Source organism: Delphinus delphis, chromosome 17 (assembly GCF_949987515.2).
Source record: "Delphinus delphis chromosome 17, mDelDel1.2, whole genome shotgun sequence".
Classification (NCBI taxonomy): domain Eukaryota; kingdom Metazoa; phylum Chordata; class Mammalia; order Artiodactyla; family Delphinidae; genus Delphinus; species Delphinus delphis.
In genome coordinates this window covers 72,688,663-72,703,745 of record NC_082699.1, presented here as the reverse complement: position 1 = coordinate 72,703,745, position 15,083 = coordinate 72,688,663, and the positions used below count along the sequence as shown (strand labels likewise).

Below are 15,083 nucleotides of genomic sequence, written 5' to 3'. Positions count from 1 at the left end.
TTTGTATGTGAATAAATAAAAAGTTTTAAAAGTTGAAGCTGTCAGTGTTTATTATTATTATAATTATTATTATCATTATTAGGCAGCTTTTGCATATAGAAAAATATTTAAGGTTGATTTTTTAAATGTATTAATATGAAAAAAATTTAGAAATCCATTTTTTGCCTTAGGACTTTGAATTCAACTTACAATTCTCTTTTAACATAGACTATATTTTAACAGTTACTATCAGGGAGTTGCTTATTCAATGTTTAAAGAAACCTAGATAACTTTAAACAATGGACCCAGATAAAACAACTCAATTCATTAAATCTCCTCCAATACTTATACCGATATGATAAGCAAAAGCCTTCCTTAAGTATTTAGGGACCTCCCTGGTGGCACAGTGGTTAAGAATCCACCTGCCAATGCAGGGGACACGGGTTCGAGCCCTGGTCCGGGAAGATCCCACATGTTGCAGAGCAACTAAGCCCGCGCACCACAACTACTGAGCCTGCGCTCTAGAGCCTGCGAACCACTACTACTGAGCCCATGTGCCACAACTACTGAAGCCCGCGTGCCTAGAGCCCGTGCTCCACAACAAGGGAAGCCACCGCAATGGGAAGCCCGCGCACCACAACGAAGAGTAGCCCCTGCTCGCCGCATCTAAAGAAAGCCCACGCACAGCAACGAAGACCCAACACAGCCAAAAATAAATAAATAAATAAATTATTAATTTTAAAAAGCCTTCCTTAAGTATTCAAAACATCTTAGTGAAGCAATAAACTTAAAACCAAGTTTAAAGACTCTTAGATTCTTCTAAACAATCAAACATGGCAAATTTTCTTTCTTTAAATTTTCCAATAAAAATTGACAAGTTTAAATTAAACTGCTGCTTGGTTACATTTTAAAGTAGCATCATCAATCTAATCTGTCTCTAATATGTCAAAAATATTTTTTATTACACCACATACTTCAAATACCAAACATGTGCTGATTTTCCCACAAGTATTATTTCTGTGATTTACTTTCCCATCACTCAGTGTATTTCTATGCTTTCCCAGGGTGAAAAAATGTTTACCACCAGGAAAATAAACAAGTTGTTTTAACAACATAAGTAAGTACCATCCTAAACTTAGGAGCTTATCAGCCAGAATTTTCGGGCCAGAACCCAGGATCTGAGACGCAAGGGACAATTTTTTTCTTCATAACAACTGGCATGTTCAGTCTTTTCTGGTTACTATGGCAACAAGCAACTCCAAGTCCATGCTTTGCACATGGGATTAGGTTCTGCACTCGGGCCCTGGTCAAAATTAAGTGATCTAACCCCTTTTAACCCTGCAGCACAGACTGCTAATTGTCCCCACATAGCCACGCCTTTCAGCATACATTCCCAGGATAAAGACTACATTACCAGCATCCCTTGTAGCTAGACAGCAGGGAGTGGCCTGGGGGATGAGATGTAAGCAGATATTGGTGTGGGCAATCTGTTGGAGATGTCCTGAAAGGTAAAGGACATGCTCTTATCTCTTTCTAAATGCCTGGAATAAAGATTTGATGGCTGGAGCTGCAGCAGCCAATTTGAAGTAGGAAGTAAGCTTATGGACGGATGGTAGGCGCTCTTGAGGAACAAGATAGATGAAGCCTGCGTCCCTGAAACAATAGAATGCCATATCAGCCTTCCTACCAGGACTTGTAAAAGAGAATTAACTTCTATCTGATTCAGCTACTGTTATTTCAGGTTTTCTGCAGCCCACCCTCATCCTAACTGCTACAGATACTATCATCTGAGTTGCATAGATGAGATTCTGAATCTTTCCTCCATCAACAAGATTTTTCACCAGTCAGCTATTTTACTGCCTGATGGAATTCCACCCTCTCCCATGACTGGCTATGGACCACAGTCCTAAGGCACCCTAATGACTTAAATAATTTTACCAAATGGGCAGCCCAAATTAGTAGCAGATGCCACGTCTCTTAAAACTGATGCCATAGCTCCCAACACAATCTTAAGATACATATAGCTGCCTCCAGAATCATTAAATGCAGATTATTAAGTGCAAGAAGCTAATATTAATTTATATTTTATGAGTTTGCAGTTCAAAATATATGTCAACATCAAAATACTTAGTACATTGATACACATCAAAATAGCAATAGCTAAACTTACTATACACTTTCTATGTGCATGGTGTATTTAATAATTATCTTCTTTAACCTTCCCAACAATCCCAGAGGGTTGATCCTATCGTTATCCTTATTTTAGACACAAGCAAGGTGAAGCTAAATGTTTTGCCCAAGTTCATACATGCAGCTCCACCCCATAAACCACTGAGTGATAGAGGTACTCCAGCCCTTGTGCATTCTCTGATTTGTTTTAATTACCAGAAGAGGGAGGGGAAAAAAAGATGTTTGCAGATTTAGTCTCAAGGAAAGTTAACCTATTAAACTGTCAAAAATACAGAGAAATAATTTCAGGGCCTCTTTTTTTATTTCTCAATAACATATATTGATGCCATCTTCATTCTTTGAAAACATGGAACACTTATATCCCAGATTTGAATATTTAGGCTTGGTTTCAACTGGGAAAAATAACTCACTCTCCTTTGGGGGAAAAAATAGGCAAACTCCAATTTTGAAGGCCACCACCATGGGCATGTATTTTCAAAAAGGAAAAAGTACAAGGCTTTCTTCCCTCAGAGAGATGCTGCTGGCTTGGCAGAGTCCGGATCCTGGGCAACTCTTAAACTGTGTGACTTTCTATTCTCATTTATAAAACATCTGCAGGAACATTGGCAAGTGTCGTATGCATTAGAAACATACTTAAATTAAGGATGGTCATCATTTATTGAATACTTAGTAAGTATCTGGCAGTGAAACAGTAAATTTTTATATATAATATTTCTCCTTAAAAGGTCTCTGAGAGGCAAGTACACATGCCCATTCTGCAGATGGAAACTAGAAGGCTCAGAAAGTGTGACTCATCTGACAAGCGGCTTCAGCACACATCTCAGAGTCCAGAGCCCCGCCCTGCACCTCTATGCTCGGCTGCTTCCTTTAGCAAGCAGGGCTACATTTCACCCTTCTCGGTCTGTTCTTTCACTCAATTTCCCAGGGTAAGGCGCTGGTTTTTAAATGTCATAAAACCATGGTATAGAACATTTTTGATCCCTAAAGAGCCCCACAATTTCTTTTCAAGAATGACGTGTTAACCTTGGGGTCTTGGACAGCCTTCAAATCCAGGAATTGCCTTCTACCTGTTTTGATTTTACTCCAAAGTAAAATCATTGAAAAGTATCATAGAACAAAGGTTTATGGTTGCATGGACTCTTAGAGATCGCCTAAGCCAGTGGTTTCAATCCTGGGAAGGGTTTGCCCAAACGGCAACCCAATGGGAAGCACATGTACGACGGTTTAAACCACCTTTGACGACTCCCTCTCTTACCCCTTCTTGGGTTTCTCTTTTGAAGTACCCTTCATAATGGTAATCGGTCACTGATTGGGTCATATCCCTAATATCCAGCCCAGGGCCCAGCCTACAGCAAACATTCGCGAAACGGATCAATGCAGACGGAAACCCAACGTGGAACCCCTTAGGTCCCCTACAGCACAGTTTGAGAACATTGCTTTAAATCAGCCTCCTAATTGTACACATGAGAAAACTGATATCAGAAGAAGGAAACTGATGGATCTAGAGACTGTAATACAAAGTGAAGTAAGTCAGAAAGAGAAAAACAAGTATCATATATTAACGCATATATGTGGAACCTAGAAAAATGGTACAGATGAACCGGTTTGCAGGGCAGAAATAGAGACACAGATGTAGAGAACAAACGTATGGACACCAAGGGGAGAAAGCGGCGGGGGGTGGTGGTGTGATGAACTGGGAGATTGGGATTGACGTGTATACACTGATATGTATAAAATAGATAACTAATAAGAACCTGCTGCATAAAAAAATAAATAAAGGTCTTCCATGGTGGCGCAGTGGTTGAGAGTCCGCCTGCCGATGCACGGGACACGGGTTCGCGCCCCGGTCCGGGAAGATTCCACATGCCGCGGAGCGGCTGGGCTCGTGGGCCATGGCCGCTGAGCCTGCGCGTCCGGAGCCTGTGCTCCGCAGCGGGAGGGGCCGCAGCGGTGAGAGGCCCGCGTACCGCAAAAAAATTAAATAAATAAAAAAAATAAATTCCCACTGATGCTAGCATGTATGGTATCCACAACCAGGTCGAGTTCCTAAAGCAGCCAACCTCCCCCTCCGCAAGGCCAGGTGGACACATTCTGTTTTCCACTCGTGCAATCAGTTGGCCTGGCCGCCATCTTTGTTCCCTCCACAGGTCTGGAAAACATTATCACACATAGGAAACCTCTTACTAAATTCACCCAAAAGCCAGAAGTTATAGCCAAAAAGCCTACCCTTACCAAACATTAAAATCTCCCTGATAAAAAAAGCAGTCCTCCCAAATAAAATGGCCTTAAACATTATTATTGCCTCACAAAGAGACACCTAGGCCATTATCCAAACCAAATAACATATGTTCATACCTGATAAGTCTACCAATATATCATCTTTATTAAATCACAGAGAAACACAAATAAGCGCCCTCAATGATCCTATCCCCAGCCTAAAACAAATGGTTCGGATCATGGGGCACTTCATTAAAAATAAAAACAAAACTGTTACTTATTTTAAAAATCATTATCTTAACTGTTCTTTTCTTTACATGTACCTTTATTACTGCTGTAGTATCTGCTTCCAGTACAGCCAGGCAGCCACCACACAGTCCAGTTTCATGCCAGCAAAACTCATTGCTGACCGCTCAGGGCATATTACAAAAAAAAAAAAAAAAAAGAAAGGAAACGTAAAATTGTAAAATCCGGTCACAGAAAAGAAAATGTTGGAGGAGGTCATCAAGAGGACATGACCTCGGGTTGACCCCTGAGCTGGACCCAGGCAATTGGAGGCTCCTCCCCTTCCCCTGTCCTTCGGATGAACTCTGCCTGTCATGCCCACAGTGGGAGCTGTTTTCAAGGACGCAGTCTTGAAAGAGCATGTGTGGTTGAGACCCTTTGGATGGTGTATGTCACTGAGCCCCTTTAAGGCCTCTCTGTAAACTCAAGATTCTGACCGGCAAGTGCAGAAATCTACTGGTTTTGTTGCCTAAAACAAACTTCGTAAGTTTCCATACTTATTAAACCTGCCACCTACCAATCTGGTGTGTCTGCCTCTCTCTTGGGTCTCTTCTTGCCTCCACCTATGGGGCTGGTTTCATATTTCACCCCAAAAGCCCCTGAGGTTGCAAACCAACAACCTGTTTGTGATCTCCCTATACCCACTTGTTAGCTTATCACGGTGCTACCCAAACGTGGTGAAATAACCAGCCACCATCAGTCTCCTGCAAACTGTGGGCTCCTTGGGGGCTGGAACGATGTCGTGTCCACCTCTTTGTCCCCAGCACTTGGCACAGTATCTGACACTTAGTAGGTGCTCAATAAATTTGTGTTGGATGAATGAAGGATTGCACCTTTTCTCCAGGACTTTTCCATCTTATTGGAAATGTAGCTTAATACGCAAATAAACTACCAAGCTACAAGGAATAAAAGATTCTAAGAAAGACACAGGATTTCATAAAGGGAAGAGACAAAAGCTACACACGGGATGACAGTAACGGTTTCATGTGGGGACAGTGAGACAGCAGGGGTCAGGCTAATGGAGAGCCTTCAAGGGCACCGACTGTCCATTTGCAGAGCCTGGTGGTGGGTTTTCTAGGACTGGTGATGTGTGAGACCATAGGTATGACAGGCACGGCAGGACACTCTATTTACCTATTAGTGGGTTTTGTCCCCTTTGTGTTCCTGTTTTCCCCATTTCGAACCAGGCCTTGGATGTTTCTTTGCCTCAAAGACTTTTGCCAAAGGGAAAATTAGAAGTAGGAATTCTTTGAAATCCTGTTTCAATCCATGTACAAAGGAAAAGTGGAGAGGAGCATACTTCTGAGAACACCAGGAGGGAAAGTGACAAAAAGGATCTCTGAGGCTGGAGGTCAGCTGGAGGTCTGCAGAGGGGAGCCACCACTCAAGGGCAACACCCTAAAGAGGGGTGAGCAGGAAGGTCAAGTGTCCCTGGAATTGTGGGTTGAATAGTGTCCTCTAAAATTCACGTTCCCCTGGGAACCTCAGAATGTGATCTTATTTGGAAATAGGGTCTTTGCCCATGTCATTAAATAAATTAAGATGTGGTTATACTGGATTAGGGTGGGCCCCCTAAATCCTGGTGTCCCTACAAGAGGAGAAGATACATACAGACACACAGACAGACACACACAGACTCATACAGACACACAGACACACACACATAGCCATATGAAGATAGACGCAAAGACGCTTCCGCAAGCCAAGGAAGGCCAAGGACCGCCAGAAGCCACCAGAAGCTGAGAGAGAGACAGGAGACAGATTCTCTCAGAGCTTCCAAAAGGAACCAAGCCTGCTGACACCCTGGTTTCAAAGTTCTGGCCTCCTGAACTGTGAGAAAATAAAGTTCTGCTGGTTTGGGCCACCCGGTTTGTTGCAGTGTGTACTGGCAGCCCTAGGAAACGAACACATCCAGGAAGCCTGGACCGCATGACAGCCGTGTTCAGGAGCCATGGTCCTTTATGGGTTGGGCAGGAGGCTGTGCTGATATAGTGAATGCTGCTAAGAAGCAGAGTTCCCTCGTACCAGGCCCTGTGTTAGAACTCTGGACCTTTGCATACCTCAGGGGTTGAAGAGTCCTGTGATGGATATTAGGGAAATCTTTACCAGCCCAGCAACAGGGAGATCTATGTTGATTTCAAGGACACAGAAACGTGTTCATTTAACCAGAGCTTCTGAGCTGAGTCATGTTTGCTATATAGGGAAGAGGAAGAGTGGAAGGAAACAAGTGAGAAACATACATTGGGACCATATCAAGGAAGACCTTAATTGTTAGGCTCGGAAGTTTGGATTTACTTCCCAAGGCAATGGGAGCCATTGAAGTTTTAAGGGTTGAAAGCTTGGAAGTGACTTGGGGGAATGACTTTCTTGAAGTCAGGAAAATCACTCTGGCTGTAGTGTTATATAGGTTATCAAGTGTCTGGCTACAAGTAACAGAACCATGACCTAAAGTGGCTTAAACAAAATAACTGTATTGACTCATACAAAAGAAAGACTAGAATGTAGGCTTCAGGTACAGTGTGATCTGGGCTCTGGATATACTTAGCTTCAATTTGGCTTCCCGCAGAGGCATAAGATATCTTCCAGAGAAACTGAAATAAAAATACTTCCTTGTTCATATCCAGCTGGAAATAAAGAGTAGCTTCCCAAGGCATACTTTTAAGAACTTCTTTCCTAGAAGACCCAAGTATATTTCTATCTTGTTGATCCAAACAGGGATTAAATCTACTTATTCCTGAGCCAATTTCTGGCAAAGAGATTAGGGGAGTCATGATTGGACAAGAGTAATGAGCTGCCTTAGCTGTTGGAGCTAATATATGTGAACAGTGTAGTGTATGGCTCTGTTTACTACTGCTGACTCAAATGCCTAGAGATTTTCCAGGTTGGAAGGGGACTGAAGAATCATGGGTCCTACGTCCCCTGTAATGCAAAATCTCCTGTAAAGGTCTCCATCCACGTATTTATTATTGACGTGGGTACATGCTGCCTGAGCAGCCTGTGCCCAGTTGGATTGTTGACCTATAACGGAATGAGATCTGTTAATCAGATTCCTCTCCTGGAAAAACTAAAACTTGGAGCGGATGAACAGTTGCCACGATGTAGAGGGGCTGGGGCTACAAGCATACAGAAAACTTTTAGGGCGACCCCAGGACTTAACAGGGAATGCCTATAGGCGAGGAGAGAGCAGAGAGACAAGGAAGGGAGAGAAAGAGAAAGACAGAGAGGGCCACAGAGACAGGCTGTCATTCTCCTTCTGGGTCCCCACTTTTAGTCAGTCTGTATATCCCTACATCACTTTTTTTTTAATCTTTTTTTTAAGGAAAGTTGGGCCAGGTCCTCACAGCCTCAAGAACCCAAAGTAAAACACTGCCCAAAACCAAACACCAAGTACCCAGCAGCTCTGAACTCATCTTTGACAAGCAAGGCAGCTCTTTCCTTTTCTGCACCATCACCCAGATGGCATCAGAACCCATTAGGATTGTTCCACTCTGATGAACCAAGAAAGGGGATGGGGAAAGGATGAAATCAATTTCTTTAACCATCATTACTAAGAGCTTTGCTGTTGCTCTGAAGACATTGTGGGGCTGGGTGGGGTGATGGTGAGCATTAAATCAACGTCAGAGCTCCCAGGGAACTCACTGTGCAGACACTCCAGTCATGACTGTTACTGGCTGGCCATGTTGGGAGACACAGTGCGGGTGAGAAGCAGGAATGTTCACAGACACACAATCCTGACACATAGCCCCAGATCCGGGCTCCTGGAAACTGGCGAAGGTATCAGAAGTGCTTTCATAACATGTCATAACTCTAGGAAAGAGGCCTTCTGTGCTACCTGGTAAGAAGTACATTGTAAAAATAAAGGAAGTGGGGCTAGAAAAAGCCTCCCAGGTTAACCCACCAGAGACTGGGAAAAGATGTGTCTGATGTACATCTTTTTAGATGGATAAGCTGATGATTTATGCATGTTTCACCAGAGTTGCTTAATAAGAAATTTCCATCTCACTGTACAGTCATCTAGGGGAACTGCCAAGAACGCAGGGGGGAAACCGAGAGCTGACTCTGATTCTGGGCTGCAAAGCAAAAGAGCTGGATGGTCTGGGGCCGCTCACTTGCCCCATCTGACCTCCCTTCTGCTAGGATATAATAGGATAGTCTTAACGACGGAAGCATTTTCTATTTTGCAAAGCGCTTTTCTGTACATTATCCTATTTGATCCTTGCCATAAACAACATTTCTTTACTAATTCATCCAGGAAGTCTTTATTGAGCATCTAGCATGTAACTGGTATGAGATGGGCGCTGCAGTCAGCCGGGAGCAAACCCGACGCATTCCCTCCCCACAGCAAGCTGAATCAGATCAGATCAGAAGGCAAACGCCGCCGATTATACAATCAGGAAAATCCACAGGGCGCCGGAGGCAGTTGTCCCCGTGAAGACAGCAAGAGGACCACTTTTACATTTGGATACTTGGACCCGGTTGATGTTCCGAGCCAGGCCCCCAGGTGCTGAGTCTGAGAGGTCCATGTCAGAAGGTTCCCACGGCTGGAAGACGCTGCCGCTGCAGAGAACAGAAGTTGATGTTCCTGGGAACCCTCTCTGCTCCCCTCGTCCCAAACACTAAAGCATTTTGGGGAATGCCAAGTGCGGTGGACGCCCTGACTCACATCTCAGAAAGAGCAAAGCCCACACGATGCTTCCAGGCAGGCCAGAAGGTTCACCTCCACCCCCCTCTAGAACTGAAACAAAAACCAATACGTTCAGGCAAGAGGTCTCAGGTCACGAAATACCCAAAACTTTTCTCGCAAACTCCCAGAGGGCAGGAAACTTAGCCAGGCAGCAGGGCCCGGGTGCAGCTTGGCAGGGTTCCTGCTCCTTGAAGAACTCTTGCAGATCCGCATGCTTTTTGTTTCGGCTCCCCCCCCCCCCCCCCCCCCCCGCCCCGGCCCTATTCTCTTTTCCTTCCCCTTCTAGTAGGGAATTTTCTCACTCTCTCCCCTGCCCCTTTTAATCGTTAACTCTTCTGCTCTGAATATCTCTTTTTCTCCTTCAACTCCCAGAAGTCTTCTGCATACCACCACCCCATTCTCTAGGGCAGGCCTCCCCCAGCTGTGGGCAGGGAACCTGGTGCCGGAGAAATCCACCATTCACACAACACACTTTTATTGAGCATTTACTATATGCTAAGTAGAGGTTTTAATGTTGGACATACATGAATTCACTTAATCATCACAGCAACCTTGTGAGATGGACAGTATTAAGCCCATTTACACAAATGAAGAAACTGAGGCACAGAGTTAGTAGGCTTAGGGATTCTGAAACTAGCCTAATTTTGTTGCAGGAAGGGGGACCCCTCGCAGGGCCCGAGAGTAGGCTCTTAGTCTAACACCCGGAAATGAACTGTCCGAGGAGACACACGTGCTGACGAAGCAAGAGACTTTATTGGGAAGGGGAACCCGGGTGGAGAGCAGGAGGGTGAGGGAACTCAGGAGGACGGCTCTGCTACATGGCTCGCAGTCTCAGGTTTTATGGTGATCGGGTTAGCTTCCGGATTGCCTCTGGCCAATCATTCTGATTCAGGGTCCTTTCTGGTGGCGTGGGCATCGCTCAGCCAAGATGGATTCCAGCGAGGAGGATTCTGGGAGGTTGGTAGGCCATGTGGACTGGCATCTCCTTTAGACCTTTCCCGGATTCCGGTTGTTGGTGGCTTGTTAGTTCTGTGATCCTTACCAGGACCTCCTGTGATAGAATAACTCATGCAAACTGTTACTGTCTTTGCCTGGCCAGGGCTGGTGCTTTCAGTCAGTGTTTCCCCCAACGATTTCACACATCCAGGGAGTGGCAGGTTTGAACCAAGAAGTCGGGTCCAGCTGGTCCTGGTCTGAAGCACACACTACACATTCCTCTGATGAAGAGCTAACGAGCTCTCTGACTCCACTGCAGAAGGCTGACCTCTCCGACTGGGGCAAGGGAAGCTGAAAGAATTAACTGACCCCGAGGCCAAGCTATGCCTTTTTCCTCTTAGCATTCCTCAGGAAAACTGTGAAAGAGGACAAACCCCAATAAGGGGATAAGAACTGTAAAACCAGATTTTTTGGTAACGCCTCTTAAATCCTGTGTCCTGCACGTACGTAGCCTTGGGACTGGCATTCTGCCATTGAGCAAGACGCCTCCAGCGCGCACACTTCCCTGTAAAGAAGGAAGGGCAAAAACCGCGCAAACCTGACCCTGAAAGGGGGCCCGGTCCTCGAAGCCCCAGCCCCAGGAACCCTTTGGGGTTGGCTCCTGCCTGGGGTCCGGCTGCCCAGAGCTTGACCTGCTCTGGATCACGCTGCAGCCTCCGCATCTGGGAGGAAAAAAACAGCGGCGGGCAGGAGGGCCAGGGCGGGGGCCGGGCCGCGGTGGCGCCTCCGCGGCTCTTATCTGGGCCCCCGCCCGAGCCTCACCGGCTCCCTAGCCTCACTCCTCCCCTCCCTCTCCCTAAATCCCACCGCGAGTCCCGCGCCCTTAGAGGAAGGGGGTGGCTTTGCCCAGCCGCCAGCAGGGGGGATCGGCCCCTTCTCGCTACCATGCACCCGACTCGGGCTCTTCAGAGCCCGTCCTCTCGCAGGGCGCCGTCACCTCCTCCGCGGGGCTGATACCCCGGCCCCCTTGGCCTCTCTTCCCCAGCCTTCCCACCCTGAAGGCGGCGGCCCCGGCGCGAAGTGTCGCCGAGACGTCCCCGCAGAGCCCCTCTCGGGGCGGCGATCCGGTCCCCGCGCCCAAGCCGACAGCAGTCCACGTGGCTCGGAGCTCTATATTCGGCTCGCAGGCAGCCCAGAGCGTGTGGAAACCCGACCGCGTCCGGGTGGAGGGAGTGACGCGAGGAGAGCGCCGGGCGGCGAGGGGCGGGCGCTGGGCGGAGGAAGGGGAGGGCCGCGCGCAGGAGAGGCGCCCGCCCGGCTCCGGCGCGCGCCCCGGCTCCTGGCCGCGGCCGGCCCCTTCCCGGCCCGCCCGCCTCCCCCTTCCGTTACACCCGGGGGAAGGTGTTCCCGAGACCGCTCCCATCCTCACCCCGCCTCCCCGCTTCCCCGGCTCCAGCCTCCGCCGGCGGAGCTCCACTATGCCAGACAGTTTCGACACTTTGCAAAGACAAAGACCAGAGGAAGGAGAACGAAGAGGAAGAGGAGGAGAGAGAGGAGAAAGGGGCGATGTGAGCTGGGAACGGGGCGAGTGTTCGGGACACCCCCTTTTGATTCTCCTCCGAATCCCCTCATCCCCCGAAGCCCAGGAAACTTTCGCGTGTCTCCGGCCGCGGTGAGTGAGCGCGCGGAGCCGGGGGTGCGCGGGGGGCTGCATCCACCGGAGTTGGGGTCCGGCAGTTTCGCTTGTGTTCTCCGAGTGGAGGGGCGATTGTCCGCACCCGGGGACAGAAGTGGTGGGGAAGGATCCAGGAGGGTGTGACAGGAGGGTGGAAGTGGGTTGAAGACCTCAGGTGCCGGGAGGGAGGAAGGCAAATGTAGGAAGACCCCTTCCTTAGCAGCGGTGTCGCCGGGGTCTTTGGGAGAGGAAGGAGGTCGCAGAAGAGGGTCGGGCTCAGGGGTTTACAGCCGTTTCAAAAGCAGCTGTTGGGTGCTCAACGGGGAGCCTACACCGGGTCTGGGGCAGCTGTCCCCGGGGTGGCCCCAGTGACATTGCACTCGGCGCCGGGCTGGCATCTCCCCGGTGGGGGCCGCCGAAAGGCGGAGTGGCCAACGGGGTCGCCCTCCGGCGCTTTAGAGCGGAACCAGGGGTGCTGGGGCGCGCGGAGGCCGCCCAGTGATCCGGTCGGGCGGCCGAGGGATGGTATCCGGATGGTGCTTCCAAATCCGCTGCGAGCAGGCGCAGATCGAGGAGGTGGCCATCGCCCCCGGGGACACCGCAGGCCCGCATTGCTCCGGATACGGTGGAGAGGTTGGCACCCGGGACAGGACGGCTGGACGTGGCGTGGTGGACAGGGTGGGCGAAGGGGAGCGTGGCGGGGGTGGTGCCCGTGGCGACTTGAAACTGGGTCCGCCCCAGTCCCGGTAGGCGCCGCAGCTGCCGCGAAATAATCTGACAAAAGTTAGCAACTTGTCTGCGTCTCGGGTGTGTGACCCGCGCGGCGTAGGGGCCGCTCCTTGGGAGAGCGCAGGAGCGGTGAGCGGTGCCACCGGGGCATAGCGCCCTGATGGGGGTACAACCTGATTCGGAATCGGGACAGGGGCGCAATTTCTAGCTCCTCCTTTCACTAAGCGAGAGTGTGTTTGAACTTGACCTTGCGGGAGGAAGCGCGGCTGAACTTGACGTGGGGATTGAGGCTGCTCCCCAGCTGGGCGCCTTCGCTGTATCCCGAGGCCTGGTCTCCTGGGAAGGGTGTTGGGATTATCTGGGCTCTGCTCTTCCGCCGGAGACCTGAGTCTCTCCTCCCTCCTACGCGAGGGTCCCAAACCGCACCTTCACGCTCGGGGCTTGGTGGGGTCGCTGGGCGAGCGGACACGTGCCCGCTCAGAAGTCTGCGAGTGGTTGGGGGCTGGGCGGGTTCTGCGTGTCCCACAGAGGGAGACAGCCTTGACCCTGAGGGCAGTGACCTCCTCACTGCGTCGTCGCCGCATCAGGCATCCGCCGGGCTTTCACGTGCCCACGTCCGGGGACCTCTCGCCTCTTCCGGCTCATCCCCCTCCCAGGTCCCACGCCACGCGGATTTGTGCAGAGATGGTTCCCCAGGGAGACAGCGAGCACCCGCTCCCGCTCTGCGGCTGTGTGCCTGTGAGCGCGTGTGTGCGTGTGCGTGTGCGTGTGTGTGTGTGTGTGTGTGTGTGTGTGTGTGTTGAGGTGGCGGGGGGCGGTACTCGCCAGCGGGGAAAATGAGGTCGGCGGGGAACGAGGTTGTACAGCCGTCGCGCCTGGCACACAGTAGGTACGTATGAAGGCTGTCTGAAAAGGCCTCTTCGAGGGAAGGCGCTGGCAGAGGCCGGGACGTCCCTTCCCTCTTTCTCCCCACGTTTACTATTCATTTCGCATCTATCTACCCAGCCCAGCGCTTTTGGCTTCTAGACGTACCTTGCGCACCCACTACGTGCTGGGCTCAGAGATGCGCTCTTCTTAGACGCTGGGGCGAAGCCGCCAGGTTTTCTTTCCCGGGAGCTGCGGGAGAGCGTTCCCGACGTTCGGAAAAGGCAAGGTGCACTGCCCCCTGCCGACTACTCTAGAGATTGCATCTTGGTTCCGAGGCCGGAAGGGGCGCGGAGGCAAGGGTGCCTTGGGTCGCGCCCTGCACCTCCGGTTCCTACCCCCAAACGCCATGGCCCGGCCTTTTTCTGAAATCCTGCGGTTAGCTGAAAAGACCGACCCGAGAGTTCACCATAACATGCCCCGATCTGGGTGCGGAGTGGGGGTAAAACGGGGTCATTGCTCTTACCTTACAAATACGTTATGCAAGATAAACATTACGTGTAATTGAGTGTGTGTGTATAAGTAGATATATATACGTATGTTCACATACTACATATGTGTATGTATATATTCACATGCCTCGATTTCAAGTTTGGGGGAAAGGAATTTCATCATAAGAAAAATTTATTTTGCTGAATACGTGACCGAATAAGTAGGGGGTCCTTTCCCGACCTTTGAACTATCCCACAGGCGTGGGAATATGCTGCCCCTGTGTTGTGCTAGGCCTGCATTTGCTGTCCAGGTCTGCGCTGGGGCAAGGCCAGGGCCTGGGCCCCAGCAGAGTCTTACCTTCACTTCCCTCCGCTGGCGGGGGGGTTAGCAGCCCCCTGGAGCACTGGGTTTAGAGAAAAAAAAAACCAGGAAGTGTTGCCAGAAGTGATGGCGGAGGAATTTCTCTAAGGGCTGAAGATTACGTTCCTGCAAGCTCTATCAGCAGCCGGAAGCTGGCTCTTAAGCAGCCGCCTGCTGACCTTAGGACTGCTTCCACTTTGGCGGTACAGGCCGGGCACGCCCCGGCTGGGCTCACCAGCACCTGAAGTCCTGAAGTCGGGGACCTGCCTAGTACCGGTCGTCAGAGCCTTCTGGTGCCCCAGCTTTGGTGGGCTGGATCCACCGGTGGGCCGAGTGGCGAGCGTTCCTCGGAGGTCCTGGGGCCTCGCGGGTGCGTGGGACTCTGCGCCAGGTGGGTGTCCCTCTCCTCTCTCCACCACCAGCCCTGGGAACCTCACCTGGAGACAAGCTGTCTGCAGCCCCGTAGCAAGGGGCCCCTTAATCTTCTGGTCAGTTAACTCTGTCTGAATCCGTTGTTGACTCAAAGGCATTATATTTGGACAGGGCTTTTGCCTTGCAGAATCGAAACCTTAACCCTCTCCTAGGTCCCCTCCCATACCACAAAAAGCAGCCAAGAAAGCAAAAAATAAAATCGACCAGCTATCTTGTCCATACACGGCTTCCCAGTGAGTT

At 49.9% G+C, this 15,083-nt stretch overlaps 1 protein-coding gene across 1 annotated transcript in view; it reads left to right on the top strand.

The window, feature by feature from the left end:
* The first annotated feature begins 11,764 nt into the window (after window positions 1-11,764).
* ST3GAL1 (ST3 beta-galactoside alpha-2,3-sialyltransferase 1) overlaps window positions 11,765-15,083 on the top strand; it is an 87,911-nt gene continuing 84,592 nt past the window's right edge. The window contains exon 1 of the mRNA XM_059995222.1: window positions 11,765-11,963. The gene's annotated coding sequence lies outside the window, so the exon portion shown is untranslated. The remainder of the gene's footprint in view (window positions 11,964-15,083) is intronic.